General features: G+C 34.7%; 1 protein-coding gene across 1 annotated transcript in view; it reads left to right on the top strand.

The window, feature by feature from the left end:
• PARD3B (par-3 family cell polarity regulator beta) overlaps positions 1–20,315 on the top strand; it is a 1,282,153-nt gene that overhangs the window by 246,195 nt on the left and 1,015,643 nt on the right. The window lies entirely within an intron of this gene.

Raw genomic sequence — 20,315 nt, 5'->3', positions numbered from 1 at the left:
TTCCACTCATGACCCCTTTTTGCATTTCAGCAGAGTTCATTGGCGTTGTGTGGCATGGCGGCATGCACAGTGTAAAGTATGCGTGATTTGTGTTCAAAACCAAGGCTGCAGTGAGGTTGTGTGATGCAACATGGGCAAGCGCTGCCAGAAACACCTCAGATTCATTACGTGAATGATTTTTAATTAATTTTTGGTTGTTGTGCATTCAGAAACCTTTTACAGTTGCCAGATTTTTCACGACCCCAAATAGGGTCATGACCCACAGTTTAAGAAACTCTGTTCTAAAGGACCCACATGTACAAAAATATTTATAGCAGCTGTATGAGTGGTGGCAAAGAATTGGAAATTGAGGGAATGCCTGTCAATTGGGGAATGGCTGAACAAGTTGTGGTATATGAATGTAATGGAATACTATTGTTCCATAAGAATGATAGACAGATTTCAGAAAAACCTGGAAGGACTCACATGAACTGATGCTGAGTGAAATGAGCAGAACCAGGAGAACATTGTACACGATAATAGGAACATTGTGTGATGATCAACTTTGATAGACTTAACTCTTTCAGCAATACAATGATCTAAGACAATTCTAAAAGACTCAGGATGGAAAATGCTGTCCACATCCAGAGAAAAAACTATGGAGTCTGAATGCAGATCGAAACATACTATTTTCTCTGTTTTTTCTTTTTCATGGTTTTTCCCTTTTGTTCTGATTCTTCTTTCACAACATGACTAATGTAGAAATATGTGTAATATGCTTTTATATTTGGTTTTGTTTATATTTGTTATATGTAATATGATTATATATTTATATATAATAAAATATGATTTTACATAGCCTAAAAAAAATCAGTGTTCTAAAAGCTGGTTTGTCCCAGAACCTCCATAATAAGGAAAATGTCCTGATTAGCCAAGTCTTATTGCTCTTGGCCTTCCACACCTGATTCTCAACTTTCCCTACTGTACCTCAGAAGCCTCCTTTTGGAAGTATATGCTGCTTTTGTAAACCATTCTTCTGATTGGCCGGTTCCTCCTAGAACCTCTATTTCAAGGAAAATACCCATGCTATCCATATCTTTATTTCTCTCCAGGCTCCAATCCACCTTTCGTCTTCCTTTATCTTCCTCCATTAAAATGTAAAGCTTCTTAATGTCTGATACTGTCTTTCTTCCTGCTTGTATTTGTATTCCCATCACTGATCATAGTGCCTGGCACATAGTAGTGCTTAATAAATGCATATTGCTTTGAATTGACCATAAACAAAAAATAGTGTATTTGCTAAGACCATGGTAAAATATTCTCTTAGAGCTCATAGTCTAGGGGAAGGGGGATGGGTCGGTAGGGAGGGGAATGATACAAAAACTAACTATAATACATGAGAATGCATGTGAATTATAAGCAGAAAGCTATGCGGAATTCGAGGTATGTAGGCGCAGGCACTGTTAGTGGGGGCAGGTGTTAGAGGTTAGATGTTGGGTGGACAACATTCCAGAGACAAGGATCTACGTGGGTAAAGACATGAAAACGTGGAAGTGAGGAAATACAAAACAGGTCTAATTTTTGTGGAGTGTAGAGTACTTAGAGGCAATAGTGTGAGAGAGAATGTTTCAGAATCATCAGGCAAAAGCACTTTTGACAATAAAGGGCATACAGAAATCTCACTACATGAAATCTGGTAATTAGAACACTGACTTGTCAGAGTGACAGTATTCCCAAGAGTCGTAAAACAAAATGGTGTAAGGAAAACATTTAGAAGCCTGTTTCATGGAGAAGCCAAGAAATAGTGAATTCCAGGTTCAAGATACAGAAAAATCCTGGTTGACAGAATGTGTAGGTTTCTTGGAAATACTTCCGTCATGGACAGATGGAAGGGGACAGTTTAGTCAGAGCATAAAACAGTCAAAGAAACTGTGAATCCATGAAACAGAATCTACCAAAAGTAACACAGATGAAAGCAGAAGGAATGAATAAGAGAATGAAAAATTATTTTGAAATACAAACTCTGCAAAGTGCTGGGGCTACAAATAGAAAAAACCAAATCAAACCAAACCTGACAACCTAGATAGTCTCTGCTCTTCCTTTAGGAGCACACACTTTAATTGGGGGGAGACAAAACTTATAAAAGAGTTTAGTGGCAGGAAAGATGGAAGGACCCAGAAGTCCTAAGGGTTCAGCAACAGGGCAAGTAGCAAGTCCTAGCAGCCCTTAGGGTATTCCAACAGGTTAGATAATAGAATGCCTAGGGGTCTTGAAAGCATAGGCACAAGGCAGATAGAAAGGCCTAGTGGTTTTATATGTCACGAGAAGGTTTATAGTTGGTGATTCCCGATTCATCTAAATGGCCACATCATCTAATACCCATGTTCTTCCTGCCCAGCCACCGCATGGAGGCTAGGGAAACTGCCTAGAAGCGGAGTGATGGGAAAAGCAGGGCAAAATTGCTTCTGATAGGTTTTTCTCACTCTGTTCCCATGGGGTTTGAGAAAGTGGGCTCTTTGGTAGGGGGGAACTGAAGAAAAGGCAAAAAGATACCTCTGCAGGTAGTTCTTATTTGAGTCCAGATGGGATCTGGGTAGCCTTATATCCTTAAATAAAGGGAAGGCAAAAGTATCTCTAACTGTGATTCTACCCTCTGGGCCAGCCTGTTGGGGTCTCTACTTAATAGCTTTCCACATATCTCTACATCAGTATCTTTAAGAGAAGTTCATGAGAAAAAGAAGAGTTAGCCAAATTGGTCTTATCCAGATATGACAATATATATATAATATAACACATAAGCAATTTAAAAGGAGGATAGCATCCTGTCATCTTTGACTATATTAGCCAAGCTATGGGTGGGAATCAGATTATTCTTTCCACCCCCAACAGTTAGGAATAAAGGAATACTGTAAGGGGTTTTCAATTTTAAAAATAACTATTCATAACCATCATGAAAAGATTATGCCACCAATCAGTTTTATAGGATCTTTCACCCTGGTCTTGATGGTCCAAAGAATGATTCTGAAGAAAGAGTACAAAAAGCTTGCTAATCAATCAGGAGGACTAGGTAAAGAGTTCTGAAGGGTCTGTTATCTGAGAGGACCCATGTTATAGTGGATAGCATGCTAGATTTTAGGTCAGAAAAACCTGGGTTCAGATATCCTCCAAAACACAAAACACTAGATATGTGACCCTGGGCATGTCACTTTCTTCTCTCTTTAAAATGAGAGGGTTGGACTTGATGGTGCTTAAAGCTCCATATAATGCTATGAAAACTCCTGGGAGAAAAAAAAACAAAAAAAAAAACCCCAAAAAACTAGAGCCAGGATTTAAAGAGATCTTTACAGGAATTAGAGAATACCAGTTGGGCTAAAAATCTATTTTATTGCATGAAGTAGTTAGTGATGGTACATAAATGGTTATAAAACAATGACAAAGAAAGACTGAAAATTGAATTTATTGAGACTATCTTGGGGTAGTTAGTAGTTACAGATATGTTGATTATGTGAGAAATATGGAAGGGGTTCACATTTTATTGGTAAATAGCCAAGTGTCTCAGGTATGCAAAGTCTAGAGAAGAATCTTCTTGCTTTAATTAAAAAAAATAAAACAAAAACAACTATAAAACTTATCAGGTACAATGTGTGAAAGGTTTCCCTTTCACATATGTATAAACTTTTCATGCAAATCATATACTTCTATATTTAATGACTTAGGGAGTTTCATGTTCATAAACCGATGTATTTCAATGCACGTTTATCTACTATGATCCTCATATGTGCAGCCTTGCAACTTCTGGAACAAGAAATATCGTCATCTCCATTTGTACATTCATGGACTTCTGGAAAGGTGTCTGACTCAGAGGTGAACAGTGCCATTTTATTAAATGCATTACACACACAAGCAAAGTAAATGTAGTGTATGCTGACATCATTCCTGACATAAATGTTGGATATAGAAGTGAAGTAAAGCTTAAGTAAAGCTGTCGGAATTGTGCCAAATCAGCATTCAAGGAGGAGTTCACCAAGGGGATAACATGTTCTTTGAAACTTTTCACAGCTGCTTTGGATGTAGCATTCCAGTGTCTTGTTTGGGGGGAAAATGAGATTGTCATTGGTGGTAAATAGTTCTCACGTTTGCTTTTTGCACAGTGGAATCTCATTCACAAGGTTTGGAATTCTGAACCAACCTAGAGCAAGAGTGGTGGCTATGAAAGCTGACGGACTTAAAGATGAATAATTTTAAAGCAAAGTGAATTGAAAATGACCACTACTGATTATTGTTCTCTATAGCCTAGGGGACATCAGCTGGATTCCCTGGAGGGCAAGACCAGATGGGAAATTACTGTGTAATAAAGTGTATAATATAGTGGAAAGAGCACCAGATTTGGGATTAGGAGAACCTTAATTCAAATTGCTTCTCCACCCTCTGCTAAATTATGACTGTGAGTTAGTTATTTAACTTGTCTGAGTGTTAGTTTCCTCATCAGAGCCAACTAGATGGCTCTGGATAAAGCCTGGAATCTGAAAGCAAGGAGCATAGCGTCTGGAACACCTGAGTTCAAATTGGGCCTCAGACATTTACTAGCCCTGTGACTGTGTGCAAATCACTTAATCTCTGTCTCAGTTTCCTCAACTGTAAAATGGGGATCATAATAGTTCCTACCTCCCAGAGTTGTTTTGAGGATCAAATGAAATAAAATTTGTGAAACTCAAATCACAGAATCTGGCACATAGTAGGCACTTAATAAATATTTATTCCCCTTCCCTTCATCTGTAAAATGGGGATAATAATACCTAACTTATATAATTATTGTGAAGATTAAATGAGATAATGTACACAAACTGTTTACAAACTTTAAGACAATGTAAATGTCGGCTGCCAGTGTGGTGATAAGAAAAAAATCCACAATGAAACTTCATGACTAGTGATGGACTTTGCAGAAGGTCAAGATGGCAGACATATTAGAGGCAATTATATGTAAATATCTCATATGATTCATGGAACAAGGATGGCACATTGTAGATGGAACAGATAGAACTTGCTTGAACATAAGCAACCAGTTTGGAGACTGAGGTTTCCCGGGAATAGTCAATAATCTTGGTATTTGGTCTGAATTGGAAATGCCTGATACGAGATCATTGGATAGGGTGGTGTCTGTCACGTCTGTATCTGTCCATGACATGACATAGGATAAGAAATTGGAATCCAAAGGAAGTAATGTATGTCATGTGGTGAGCACATGCTTATTTAGTGATACATTCACTTTCTATCCAAGGAAAATGACTTTTTAATTGTTTTCAGTAACTTTGGATTTGCATTTTACATAAAGGAGTGATTCGTAATCAGAGATGTCTGAAAACTGGATACAAGTAATCCTCCTTAACTTAGAGTAATTCAACTTAGAGCTTTCCTCACTGATAGGGCTCTGCCAAGTGTACTCATGTTATTGCTTACAGAACTGAGAGGAGGCAGCATCCAGATTGTGTTCAATTTGTTTCCTGATATGCCCCTATCATAGAGGCTCTGATCCTCTAAAGACTTTCCCTTAACCTGAACTTTCTTTTTTTTTTTTTGTAGGGGGGGAGGGTTAAATATGGGAAAATATCCCTTTGACTTCTGATGTTGCACCTGGAAAACACCTAATGTATGACTTGGAGGTCATTTTAAAATAAATTTAAAAAACCTTTTAAATTATGTTAATTGGTTACTTTGTTTTAATTAAGTGGATTATATATGTATTTATATATATACACATGTGTGTATTGTACACAATGAGCACTTAATAAATGCATAATGAATTAAATGGATTATACTGTATAGCATGTGTTTCCTATCATTTATAGTTAATTAAACAGGTTTTTATGATTATTTATAGATGAAATTGGGCATCAGTCCCTCAGTCAGAACCAGTGCTTCTAAGGTTTGTGTTCCATTATTTTGATTTATGGAGATATTTCCAAGAATGTTCTCTGCCACAAGTTGGAAGGGACTGTGTGTTTTGAAGAGGTTAAGGGAACAAGCAGACATGAGATGTGTTAACAGCACATTTTCTTGCATTTTGATTTTTACAAAATGGTAAATTTTGTTATAGTTTATAATTTCTCATTTTCTCTCTCTCTCTCTCTGAATAGTATATTGTTTTCCTTCTTTCGTGCATGTTAGTTTGGAGTGTCTCATGTTTTGATTCTCTAAGTGATCTAACTCCTCTGATGGGGGGTGGGGCTTGGAAGGAGGCCATTTTCAACCAGTCTGAGACACTTTTTAACTTTTTGTATTATTTCTGTGCAGTTCAATATTGATCCGTTCTTTCAAATTCTTAATTGCATATAGATTTTTTTAAAAAAAGTTCATCTTTATTTTATGGTTCTTTGCTTTTTATGTTCTGCTCAATTTCCAAGGGGCAAGATTAAGAATAAAGGCCTAAATGGGATAGAGGAGAGCTATGGATCTCTCTCTTTCTCTTTTTTTAAAGTACTGCTATAAAACTCTATATTATGTAGTATATTTTATGTATGAGTTTTCTATTACTTCCTCATGAAATGAAAAGACTGCTGTCAGTGTTAAAAAGGTTCTTTCCATGATCCTGCCCAGTGCCATTTCTTTTCTTTAGACTTAATTTCTTTGCTTTTTCACTCCAGGTCAATTTCTTTCCATTCTATTAAGCACACAGTCATTAAATACTGACTCTGTAAAAGTCCCTGGGTATAAAAAGACAGGAACAAAACAGAGTCTGCCCTCAAAGAACTTACTTTTACAGCCCTGTTGTGGGAGGGAGTTGAGGGACATACATGTGTAAAATTAATTACAATACAATAGAAATTGAGAAATGAAGGAGAGAGTGAATGAGAATTTTAAGAAGGTGGAGAGTATGGGGGATAAAGAAGATTTAATAGAAAAGGCAGCACCTGAGACTGGTCTTGAAAAGTTCAAGAGGCAGAGGTGGGAAGGGGGACTGTATTTTGGGTATATGGGATGGCCTCTTGAAAGCTAGGAAGCAGGAGAGGGAGCGTAGAGTTTGGGGAACAGTTTGTCTGGAACATAGGTTCATGAAAAGGAATAATAAATGAAGTAAGGATGGAAAACTGACTGTGGTAGGCCTTACATTCCTGGCTGAGACGTTTTGGGCAGCAGGGAGAAGAGGTGGAAGATTATATAGACTGGCTAATAAGGAGGCTAGGTAAAGGGGTGTGTGTGTGTGTGTGTGTGTGTGTGTGTAACATTCATTTTATCCATGTCTTTATATCACCTTTGTTTCTGAGTATATCTTTCCCACCTAATATGTCCAGTGAGCCATGCTTGTAATAAAGAATAAATAAAAAAAGGGGAAAAAGCAGTTCACCTAAACTAAAGTAACAATTCAACTGAGTCTGACAGTGTATATATTATTCCACATCCATAGTTTCCAACTCTGCAAAGAGGGGAAGGGGTTGAATTTTCTTAGGGGCCAAGCTTGTTTATTATAATTATATTCAGATTTTGGATATTCTTTGTTCTTATTCTTACCATTTACATTGTTGTAGTCATAATTTATAGTTTCTCTGTATCAAAATTTCTTTAGCCATCCTCCAGTCAATGAACATCTCCTTTCTTTCTGGCTCTTTGCTACTACCAAAATTGCTACTATTAGTATTTTATTGTGTTTGGAAATTTGGAAAGTCTCTGACTTCCTTTCATATAGAGGCCTAGCAGTGATTGAGTCAAAGGGTATGGATATTTAATCACTTTTTTTTAGAATAATTCTGAGTTGTTTTCAAGAGTGGGTTAGATCAATTCACAGTTCCACCAACAATGTATTACTGCAATGTGCCTACATTTGTAAAGTTTCTCCTATATTGATTATTTCTAGTTTGGGGGTCAAAATTTGTAAGTTTGCTAGGTGTGAGATGAAACCTTGGCATTGTTTTGATTTTCATTTCTCTTATTAGTAATTTGAAGCAATGTTTTTTATGGTGTTAATAATTTGTAGTTTTGCTTTGGAGAACTCACAATTGATGTTTAAACCCTTCTTTCCTCTTATCTTTTTACCACTTTAATACTCTCAAGTGATTCCTGTACTTGCAACCTTAGTTAGATCTTACTTGTAAGGGAATCTCTTGTTGTTTCCCTACTTTAGAGAAACCTCCAAGGTCCTATTGGAAAACTGTTATCCTTTAGCTACCTTGGCTTAAAAAGTATGGTGGCAGGAAAGAAGTAAACTCATAATAATAGCTGCTGACATTTATATAGTTCTTAAAGGTTTACAAAGATTTTTATTTACCTACAGTAGTTCAGGTAACCCTTTTAAAATACTTTGAGGGGACCAGATCTCCTTCCAGGAAGACTTCAACCTAATTGGACCCAAGTGAGGTTCAGTCTATTAGATATTCCATCTATTGTTTTCCATCTTTGCTGCAAAAGTCATCCAGCATCGTTTTATGTGATAGAATGACTATGATAAATCTACTAGTGTACAAAGTTCAATATTTGTTACAAAATCCGATAAAGAATTTGTGTATTATTGTAATACTAATATCCAACATTAATATAATTCTTAACCGTTGGAATTGCTTTACAATCTCACTTCATCCCCATTTTAGGTATTATCATCCTCATTTTACAGATGAGGAAATTTAGGCCCAAAGATGTTAAGTTACTTGCCCATCTTTACATATCTTAGCATTTCAGAAGGCATTTGGAGTTAAGGTCTCTTCTGACTCCCAGTTTTTGTACTCTTGACCAGTGGTGTCAGACTCAGATAAAAACAGATCCATACCAGCCACATATTGATTTTGAAAACTACAAATTAACCTTACTTGTGTTTTATTTTATTTTAATTTATTTTGTTAAACACTTCCCAATTTTATTTTAATCTAATTCGGACTGCACTTAGGAGTTCTGTGAGTTTGACACCTTCACTTTTCTCTCCTTGATATTATAGGGAGTTCCATGAGGACTCCAGTTGCTTGCAGAGGTAGTCAAGGCTTTTTAAGTCTAAGAGTTCAAAGGTAGGCATTCACTCTGTATTATCATAGATGGCCTGGAGCCTCTCCCTTTCATGTTCTTTCCTTTCTTCCCTTTTCTTCCCCCTTGTCCTCCACAATTTCCTCTGGCAGAGAAAAACTAGTGACATATAGTCACATTAGCTTTTTCATTCTCTCCTACCTTCCACTGTGATACGATGGTATGAGATTTTCCCACTGCTACTTCCATTTACCTTACATTTGCCCAAACCTGCGCCTTTCTGTTCACCCAGTCATTCAACCTGACTGACAGATTGGAGTTGTATTTGTTAGGGCAGGACATTTTGCCTTTCTTGAAGTAACTGATGCTGTTTAATGAATAACTTATTGACTCAGCAAGCAGAGAGCACTTTATGGAAACAGATTTTTAGGAGTCCCAAAGAGTTTAATAAAATTTGTTTGTCTCTAGCCATAAAAATAATAAAGATTTGTAGCTGATAATTATATATAAACTTGAGTTGCTTCTTCCAGGGAGGTCACAACATTCTATATCGTTTCTAACATTTCCATAATGGTCCTTTGAGGTAAGCACTGTATAAAATACAGTATTTATATTCATTTTGCATTTTCCCCACTCTTCTTCTGGACTTCTCAGTTTAGGCTAATGGAACTATTTGGTCCTCCAGACTCATGATAGCATCTCTTTTGACTGTACCCTCTCTTCCTGCTCTTCTTCCTTTTCTTCTTCTTTCCTCTTTCCACTCCCTCTTTTTCCGCCTCTCATTTAAACAAATTTTGTTTTATTTTTAATTTATGAAATAAAACAAGTATTTCCATAACATAGTAGGATAAAAAAATTGTACATGAAACTGCAAATCTATTATGTACAACTTGCTATTCCTTTTAAATATAGAATAAAGTTATTATGTAATTTCCCCCTCTTTCTCTCCCCCCCACTAGAGATGGCTACCATTAGATACAAATATGTGTGTGTTTAAATACACACATGTATACATACATACACATATATATGTAAAGTCATTCTGTAAATATTTTTATTTGCCAGTTCTTTCTCTGGATGCAGATAGCATCTTCATAAAGTCTCTTGTAGTTAATTTTAATATTTATAGTAGTGAAAGTGACTTAGTCGCACTTGGTCTCCCCATCTCATATAGGCTGGAAGTATATGGGCTACTCATAGGTCTTATTCTACCTCTGATCATCATGGTACCTATAACTTGCTCCACCTCCATTTTGGATCATCTTATTCTTTCTTGGGCATTCTGGTGACCCCCTGTTCCTGGGGGCTTTCCATACTGCTTCCAGAGTTGTTATCATTATTGCCCCCAGATACCTATTAATTAGTTTCACCCATAGTAGCTCAGAACTCTTAAGCTTAAGAAATCTGCCAGCTTAAGAAATCTGCCAGCCTAAGCCTCTATGGAGCTGGGATTATAGGGGAGTTCCACCATGCTTGCAGCTCTTCCTTTTTTCTACTAGTTCTCTTATTCAATCCATTTTATACTTGTTAATAGATAAAATTTTCTGTGGTACAGTTCTGATCATGTGCCTAAGTACCCAACATTCATCCATGTCTGCTAAATAAAATTCAAGCACCTTAAACTGATATTCAACACCACTCACTACTTGTCTCCATTTTACCTTTCTATATAGATGTTTTCCACTTCACTTAATTTTATTTTTATTTATATATTTTATTTATTATTGATTATATTATATATTATTGATTATATTTATATATAAATGTACATATAATTTTTAATTCAGCCAAATTCAATTGGTCAGCATCTCTTGATCACGTTCTCTGCTTTCTTACACTTACAATTTTGTTCAATCTGTTCTCTGTAACTTATTATCTATTACCTACTAATTTGAATAATGGTATATTTAGTGAATGGATGAATAAAAGAACATATATACAGAAATACCGAGAAATTGTTATTTCACATTGTAGGGATTAGAGTATCAAAGCTTTGGAACCTAAGGATTCTAGCCACATACTGCCTTTCAGACATAATAGTTGTGAATGATGATTATTGTCCAATAAAATTAAAATAATCAAATTAGATTAATTAGAAAAATATGAACTTTGAAAGATTTTCCTTTCCCTTTTCCTTTCCTCTCTTCCTTTCTCTCTCTCTCCCTCTCCCTCTCCCTTTCTCTCTCCCTCTCCATACCTGTGATTTCATTCTTATTTATAGGGAATTCTTCCTTCTAAGGTATAGAACAGCAACTCATCTCTAACTTACTGAACTGAAGGATTATGTGACTTGTCCAGAGGCTTACAGTAACTTGTGTTGCAGATAGGTCCCTGAAATCAGAACTCAATAATGCTTGCTTGCCTTTCACTGAAATACTATATTTTGATATATTCAGATTAAAAAAAAATATGGTTACTTTGTGAGAATCAGTCTATATTCTTTAACAATGTATCAGTTTAACACCAAGTTTTATCAAATAGTTTGCCTTTTATCTGCATATTGGATTTGAAGAATTAATTTCTTAATAATTTTAGTGTATCTATATTTATTTAACCACTGCTTTCTGGTTAAAACTTTGTCAGCTTAGCAGTCAGACTGTATTCTAATATGAAAGAGTTATCAAAATCACTTTAACCATATATTGTTAATAAAAAGCAGTATGATCTTAATTTAGAAATGATAATTCAGATTTACTATTGGGAAGGTTCATCTGAATTAGGGAAATGTTTGAATTGTGAAATTTTAGTTTTTAAAGAAATCCATCCTTGTTTTAGTCTTTCAAGATTAACAGTGTGAGCACATGAAATCTGGCCAGACCCACTTTAGTGACTAGGGAAAGATGATTTTTCCTTAGCATACTTAATCATTTGTATACAGATGATTCTGCTAAATGTTTGAAAGCTGTGAATTCCCTTTACAAGATAAAGGATACTTTTATAATCTCATTTATAGTAGCGAATCTTTTTCTTAATTTATAATGGAAACGTAAACTTATCAAATATTATCACAGATTCTAAATTAATCAAATTAATGGGAATTTTATTGGAAAGCAGTTTGTTGCTTTCAAAAAACAAAAACAAAAGCCAAAAAACAAAAAACCAGAGATAGTATAGAAGTACAGGGATTCTAAACATCTTTCTTTTTGATAGCAATGCTACTAGACTGCCAGACTGTCTTTTGAACATAAATGAGTCCTTTGAACTTTATGTTTTAAGTGTCATGGCTTCTTTCCTACCATTTTTTGGTTAGGAAAACAAATCTTATGTATAACTACACTTTTATTACCTAGTACTGATCTCTAAGGCGTGCTTTATGGATTTATTTATTTTTTAATTTTTTTCCACACCACCCGAAAAGGTAGGTCTTGTTGTTAACATTTTTTGGTCCTCTTTTTTCTTTTCCCTCCGAACTACTGAAGTTGTCTCAGAAAACATTAATGACAGAATGGGGCTTGTTATATAAGTTTCTGGATTAATAGTCTAGACCTGTAGCTACCTGGCCCCACCACTCAAGGTGATGTTCAGGTTAGTGTAACAAACCTTGTCTTATATCTTCTATTCCAAAAATAAATCAATTGTAGAAAAGCCAGGAAAATTAGAGCAAAGGTTCTTTAAGACATTCTGCCTTCACAAGCAAGTAATTGGGAACTTGACTTCTGATGGAAGAGTCATGCCTACCTATTTTGTTGGGAACCTCAGCAACGATAAGACATTAAATGTGTTTGCTTGTTAAGCCAGGTCTATTAACTGAAGTTGTGAATGCTTTGGTGCAGTGGTTTCTGTTCAAGTAGCTGACATTCAGAATAACAAAGGTTTAAAAGTTAAATGTTCCTCTATACCCAGCTGATCACACCATATAGAGCTACTGCTGTCTCAGATTTCACTTTTTAAAACATTGTTTTAGAGCCTAGTAAAATGAAACTCTACATGTGGGAAATATTAAAGTAATTAAACACATTTGGCTTTTATGCATACATTTTCTAAAATTAACTGTCTTGTTAACACTCATCTTTCTTGTCTCTAATTGGGTTGAAATGTGTGAAAGGGAAAAAAGCTTTGATAGGGAACTATTTTTTCAAAGGACAGCTCGACTATGATATGCATAGGAGCTAATAGATGCGGCTTTAAAAAAGCTTCTCATGTCAACATTGCCTCCTAGTTAAATTGTATAAGATTTTAGTAGAAACTTGCTATTTTCTAGCTTTGCTATTTTTTTGCTATATTATTTGGGAATTTAGGCATTATCCCTTCAATCTTGAGGGTTGGAAAAATAATGTCTCCCAAATCTGAATGTAAAGAAACATTTCAAGTTTGTCTGTCTTTCTTAGAAAATTAGATAACAGTATCATGTATTTTAATAAAGAATGAAAGCTATATAGCTTTTTTTCTGAATTTTTTCCTTCAACATTATAGATAAATATAGTTGTTTTTTGTTACATATATTTTATAATTGGTAGATATTCCCTTTGTTTCTTAAAGGTATTTAAGTAATAAAGAGAACAAGTTAAATGTTTTAACCAATTCAAGCATTTCATGCAAAAAAAGTGATGCAAATCATTCATAAAGAGCTTAATGGAAAAAATACCAGCACAAAGAACATCAACATTTTAAAAATTCCACCACAGGCAACACATACTATATTGAGACAGCTCATGCCACTGTTTGAAGGTTGAATTTTACATACAAATAGGTTATATTGTATGCTTGTGGAAAAGTTAAGATTCATTTCCTTCCCATCATCCTGTGAATTTTATTAAAATTGCTACCAGCTGTCAGGTAGAGGTGGAAAGGAACAGTAGGGAAAGGAATTGGTAACAACCTTCTAAAAGATAATGAAAAGTTGCTTCTACCACTTTATATGGCATAGAACTTTGAGGTCTCAGCCAAACCTGGACTTAAGGAACTTGGAACATTTGAAATACCCTAATAACCTTCCAGAAGGTAACATTGCCTCCGTCTATCTATAACCATCCCAGCTGCTCATGTCTCTGCTGAAGTGGGCAAGTTTTTCATCTGAGCAGGAACAAAAGATAGGCTTCAACTTTTGCCCCATATTTGGTATCCAAAGCATATGGCTCTTATGTCAATCAATGACATGAATATTTACACCACAGGTCCTTTCTAAAGGATTTCATGAACTGATTAATACAGAGCTTGAATTAAGCTTGCTTATGATATGTGGTGTTTGAAAGAGAGAGCCTAATGGATATACTAAATCTAGTCATTCATCTAAGTTACAAGTCTATACCAAGTTACATGATCATAAAACAAAGTGCATTTGTCATATTGACTTCTGGCTCTTCCATCAATGTCATCTTTGGTTTATGATTTAATGTATACCTTCTGGCTCCTCAGAGAGTTGATGTGAGCATCATCTGTATGAATACTGTTTATGTATCTTTTGCAAAACCATAGAAGGTTGGCCACCAAATGATGTGATTTTTTCCCTTTTTTTCCCCTCCCATAATATGTGAAATTGAAAATGGTCCCCAGTCCTCTAAGAGCCCCCTTTTTTCTTTTTAAGAAAAAGTTAATTTTTCAATGAATAATATTTTTCCTTCCTTCTATCTCTTCTCCCCACTCAGGAAAAAAAAAGAGAAAGAGAAAGAAAAGAAAAAAAAAACAAATATGCAGTCAAGCAAAACAAATTCATGCATTGGCCATAGCCAACAAATATGTCTCCTTCTGGCCCTTGTGTCTATCACCTCTTCATCAAGAGTCTTATTCCTCCCCCATTTGATCTCTCCGGGTAATAGGCTTAGCAGTGTTATCATTGAGTCAAAAGTTATGCACAGTTGAGTGCCTTTTTGCTTTCTAGAATGTCTGAACCAATCCAAATTTCCACCATTATTAATGCATCTGTTTTCCAACAGCCCTCCAACATTTGTCATTTTTTTTGGTCAACTTTGCCAATGATTGAGACCCTTTTCTCTTTCTCGATAATAATGATGGGAAAGAGGACAAAGGGTGCTAAGAATTCATCTGCACAGTCGATTTAATGCTTAGTGCATTTAAGATTTAACGTCCTGTAACAAATCAATCCACAAAGCTACTGCTTTATTTTGCATTTACTTTTGTGTTGTTTCCCCCAACAGAAGGTAAGTTCCTTGAGATATTACATGGTTTTCTTAAAAGCCTTTGTATCTTCAACATCTAGCATAGTACCTGGTACATAGTAAGCAGTTAGTAAACTTTTGTTTAATTTAATTGAGACACTGAACTACATTGGTAATGACATTTTTGTTATAAAGAAAAAATGGAAGAATGGTTCACAGGCTTTATGCTGTGGGTGGTTTCATCAGGATTTGACTTTGTGGAATAAGATTCATCCTTGAAGTCTCTCTTCAAACAAGCTATGTTTCCCATTAATACATTAAAGTTAGACATGACACCAGAGTAGATGTAGCTATGGAGAAACCTTTGTTTAGGAATCCATTGAGTATTTGCATAAAGCAAGTTATTAAACTTAAGATATTCACCAACGCTAATAGAAAACTTCCTACACAGAACCTAAACAAAAGAAAAGTTATCTGATAAAAAGTGAAATAGAGGAAAACATCGACTGATTAACTGTTTGTTGAATTTTTTTGTTGTTTATCAAACTTCCATGCAGGATTACGGGAATATATGAATGAATACTAAAAGTGAGAAGTTGTTTAAAGTTTTCAGTTCGCATCTTTGGATGGGGTGAAACCAGAGTTATGAAAGCAGCAATGCATGTGATAACTCAGCATCATTTCGGAAGACTTGGGCAACAGGGGACTAGTTCATATCTAAACTTTGTATTTCTCCAGTTGCTGGCACAGCACAGGCACAGTATATGGCATGTGATAGGCATTTAGTAAATGTTGGCCTAATTCTCAAATTGAATTGTGAATTTGAGGGAGTTGGAGACTGGTAGTGTACTTTCCAAATGATTTCATATGCTTTCTTATTATAAAAAGTATGTAATAACTTACTTTCATTCTTTAGTTGTGACAAAACTTACAGCCAAATTCATTGTCTAAAGTGTGACAGCCTTATCCCAGATTCCTGAATAGATCTGTTTCCATTTCTTTCACCTGGTGCCTATGTTAATGTATAAGTTGTTTTTTAAAATACATTTTATTTCATTGCATCTTTCCCATTTAAAAGATTTTTAACATTTATTTTCTAAAATTTTGAGTTCCAAATTCTTTCCTTCCTTTCCCCAATCTTGTTGAGAAGGCAAGAAATATGACATCAATTATACATGTGAAGTCATGCAAAACATATTTCTGTATAACCGTGGTCCAAAAGATAACACAAACAAAATAAAATTAAAGAAAATGGAAAAAAAACATGCTTCAATATGTACTCATAAATTCATCAGTTCTCTCTCTGGAGGTGGATAGCATTTTTCATCATGAGTCTTTTGGTATTGTATTTGATCATTGTCTTGATCAGAGTAGCTAAGTTGTTTTTGTTTTTGTTTTTGTTTTTGTTTTATAACAGTGGATTGACATTACCATATTGCTGTTACTATGTACAGCATTCTTCCAGTCTGCTTGCTTCACTTTCTATCAGTTCATGTAAGACTTTCTAGGTTTTTCTGAAACCATCCTACTTGTCATTTCTCTATAAGCTTTTTCAAATAGATTTTAAAGCAGAAAAATTAGATTTGAAATTCAGACTCCTGTATATGTTTTTCTTCCCTATTAATATTATTTTTAACTAATTTTTCCAGCCCCTTGTTATTAATTTTCTTTCCTGAAATTAAGAAAGAAGGTACTGAAAGAATCACTTCCAACATAATGGAAACGGAAATTTTGCCACAATTTGTGTAGAGGGTTTTCCTGTTGACAAGAGGAAATTGTAGTAGACATATATTGAGTGTATAGATAAAGATTAGATTACAAGAGTAAAATGTTTAAAACTTCTGTTACAGATATTAATTGAATTTACACAATTGAAAAACACTGTGTTTTATATGTATGTATCTGTATATATATATACACACATACATGTATGTGTGTATGATAATTCCTCTTGTCTCTTTTTTGGGGGAAAGGGGTAGAGAAATTACATTTTCTAATTGAGTACAATAAATCATACACTTGTGAGACAGGCCATTGTGTACATTCAAGTGAAAAAAAACTGCTTGCCATATTATATATATATATATATATATATATATACACACACATATATACATACACACACGGACACACACACACACACACATACATATATATATATATATATATCCTTTTAAGGCTAAGTTTGGATGCCTTTTCTAATTCCAAATCAATATATGCAGTTCTGAAGAAAATTGTTTTGTAATGGTTTCTGCTGGGTAATTTTATTTCTTTTATGAAAAAGCATTGGGGTGTTTTAGTTGGTCTTAATATGAAATTGTAGAACCCTAGTTACATCATCACCTAGGAGTTGAACATGAAATCTGAAACACAGCAAAAAAAAATCTTTTGATTAAGATCCTCCTCTTCCTCCTCCCTTTCTCTCCCTCTTCCTCCTCCTCCAAAATGCTTCATCTGTATTATCTAATTTGATATTCACAACAATTCTGTGAAGTAGATGCCATATTTATACAGATTTTACAGATTAGAAAACTAAAATTGAGCAGGGTAACTGATTTGCCCAAAGTCACAAAACTGTTAAGTTTTTGAGGCACAATTCAAACTCAGATATTCCTGACATGAAGTCCAGCACTCAATCCATGGTATCATGTACGTTTCTCTTCATATCTAAGAAATCCTTTAAGCACAATTTTTATTTTAGGACCTATGCATAGTACTTTGTATATAGTAGGTCCTCAGTGATTTTTGTTTGAATTTACATTTGAAAAGAGCACATATAAAAATCAATTTCAGATTATCTGGGAAGCTTCTGTAAAGCATAAATTGCTCATTTTATAGGAAAAAAGATAGAGCTTCAGCATTCCTTGACTCCATTACTATGGAGAACATAATCAACACAAAAAACTTTGATGGAAAGAAAAGAATGTGATGCTTTTCATTTAGTTACCTGTAACTTTCTCAACATAGAAAGGGACTGACTAAATTAAAATAGTACTAAATTCTTCTTGAATTCTCAAAAAAGCAGAATGTCCTAACCAATATTTATATCTGCTTACTTGGCAGTTGTTACTCATTAGTATTAAAGTTTTGTCATGATATCCAACCTAAGTTTTGTCACTTATATGCCTGGTTGTAGCATATAAAATACTAGAGCAAAATTATTGCCACTGAACCAGAGTTCTTTGAGTAAAGTAGTTGAGTGATGTTCACTGATCTCCTATGGAATGTATAAATGGTCATATTTTTATGACTGGAAGTTTTTTTACATGGGCAAGGTTGTATATCCAATTTTTTCCAGCTTTTCTGATATCACACTTTTACAGTGTTCTGACTGGCAACCTGAATGTGGTGGAAATTCTACCAGTACATGGCAAAATGAACAGTATTGCCCTCAAAGAAGCATGTGCTCTATTCATTAGCATTAAAAATAACTAAACCACAAAAGAAAGATGGTATCAGCACTATCATTTCTAGTGTTATAGAATTGTTAAGATTTTGCCTTTGTTTGTATTCATGGTTTCTCTATAGGGCAAGAGGAAATTATAGGGCTATATGTTGGAGGAATGGGTAAAGATTGCAATAGTAAAACTAAAACCCAACAAATTTAAGCTTTTCCACAAGCTCATATTTTTATTGCAAAGAGTAGCTATGCCACTGTCATCCATATGTGGCTAGAACAGGTACCTTATGGTACTATCACCATTCATTCAGTTAAACAAATATTTTAACATCTGTTATCTTCTCTGGACCTCAGTTTTTTGTTTGTTTTTTGTCAGCAAAATAAGAGCTGATGTCCTTTTCATCTGTAAAAGCATGTAATATTATGTGCTAGGTACTCTCCTATGTGATTTGACAGCTATAAATGAAATTCAGACGTGGTACTTCCGTGGATCTTATAGTCTGGTTGTTAATTGAAAGGAAGAAAATCAGCATTTATTAAGAGCTTAGCCTGTGCCAGTCACTCTGTTATTCAAGCATTATCTCATTTAATTCTTACAATAGTCCTGGGAGATAGGTGCTCTCATCATCTCCATTTTGTGGTTGAGGAAACCGAGTCAAGCAGAGGTTAAGTTATTTGTCCAGGATCACATAGCTAGAAAATGCCTGAGGCAGGATTTGAAATCAGGTCTTCCTGACTCAAGGTTCAGCACCCTATTCATTGTGCCACCCAGCTGCCTCTGACATTTGCCTAACAAAGGTTAAATTAAAAATCAAGTAAAATACTTGGAAGTTAGGAATATTTTATGCTTTGTTTAATGAAAAAACTAATTTTGAACAGTATATTATTATTATGTGATTAATTATGAATTTTTGAATAATTTATCTCACAAGGTTTTCATAGTCACCTCAATCTATTATGAATACTTTATTAGTAAAGAAAAGTTTAAGTTTCTTGAAACACTTTTAGTCAAGTAAGACCCTCTTCTGTTTCCCTTGAATTTTTAAAGTAGTTGTCAAAAGCTTTATCTTTTCCTTAAATAACTGTAGTGTGATGTCTGTTAGAGAAGTGAGGGAAAGCATAAAAAGCAGCTTATATTTTTTTTTAATTTTAGAGATTTAAGAAATGCCTGTAATATGTCTGAGAAAAGGATCTACCACAACTCGACAGGCACTATCCTGCTATAAAGTGCTTGTCCTTTTGGTAGTTGTGAATTGTCAGCCACTTGTGGAAAAAAAAGAATGTAGTACAGTTTTCTTTCCCAGAGTCATGGAGCTTTAAGGATCCTTGCCAATCATCATTCCTTTCTCTCCTCTACCCCTATCTATGCAAGAATACCTTGTTCATTTTTATCTTTATGAAAGTGTATTATTAATACCTTGCATATTTGTAGCCCTCTAAGGATTACAAAATACTTTACTCATAATCCTACTTGAAAGGTAGTACAAGTATTTTTATCCCAATTTTACATGTAAAACAACTGAAACTTAAAAAAGACAATGTCGCTTGGACATGTGTTATTGGAGCCAGAATTGGAACCCATTTTGCCTGACTTCCAGTTCTAATGGTTTTTTCTACTACATGTCAGATAGAATACTAGTTTGGATTTTCAATAATTCATTTGAATAAGAATTTATTAAGCACCTACTATGTGCAAGGCACTGTGGATAGAAGCGCTGTCCTCAATAAGTCTTCATTCTCCTGGGGGACTATAACATGTAAACATATGAGGAAATTCAAGATAATTTGTAACTAAGTAAATAGAAGATAATATGTAAATACTAAGAACTTAAAAGGTCAGAGAGACTTTATTTGCAAGGTGACGCCTGAGCTAAGCCTTCAACAAAGCTAAGAGTTCTAAGAGTTGGAGAGGAGGAAGTACTTTCTAAGAACTGGAA

The sequence above is a fragment of the Vombatus ursinus genome, unplaced genomic scaffold (genome assembly GCF_900497805.2).
Source record: "Vombatus ursinus unplaced genomic scaffold, bare-nosed wombat genome assembly UNPS02014802.1, whole genome shotgun sequence".
In the NCBI taxonomy this organism is placed as follows: Eukaryota; Metazoa; Chordata; class Mammalia; order Diprotodontia; family Vombatidae; genus Vombatus; species Vombatus ursinus.
Note: the sequence above shows the minus strand (reverse complement) of the source record. Positions and strands in the feature narration are given on the sequence as shown.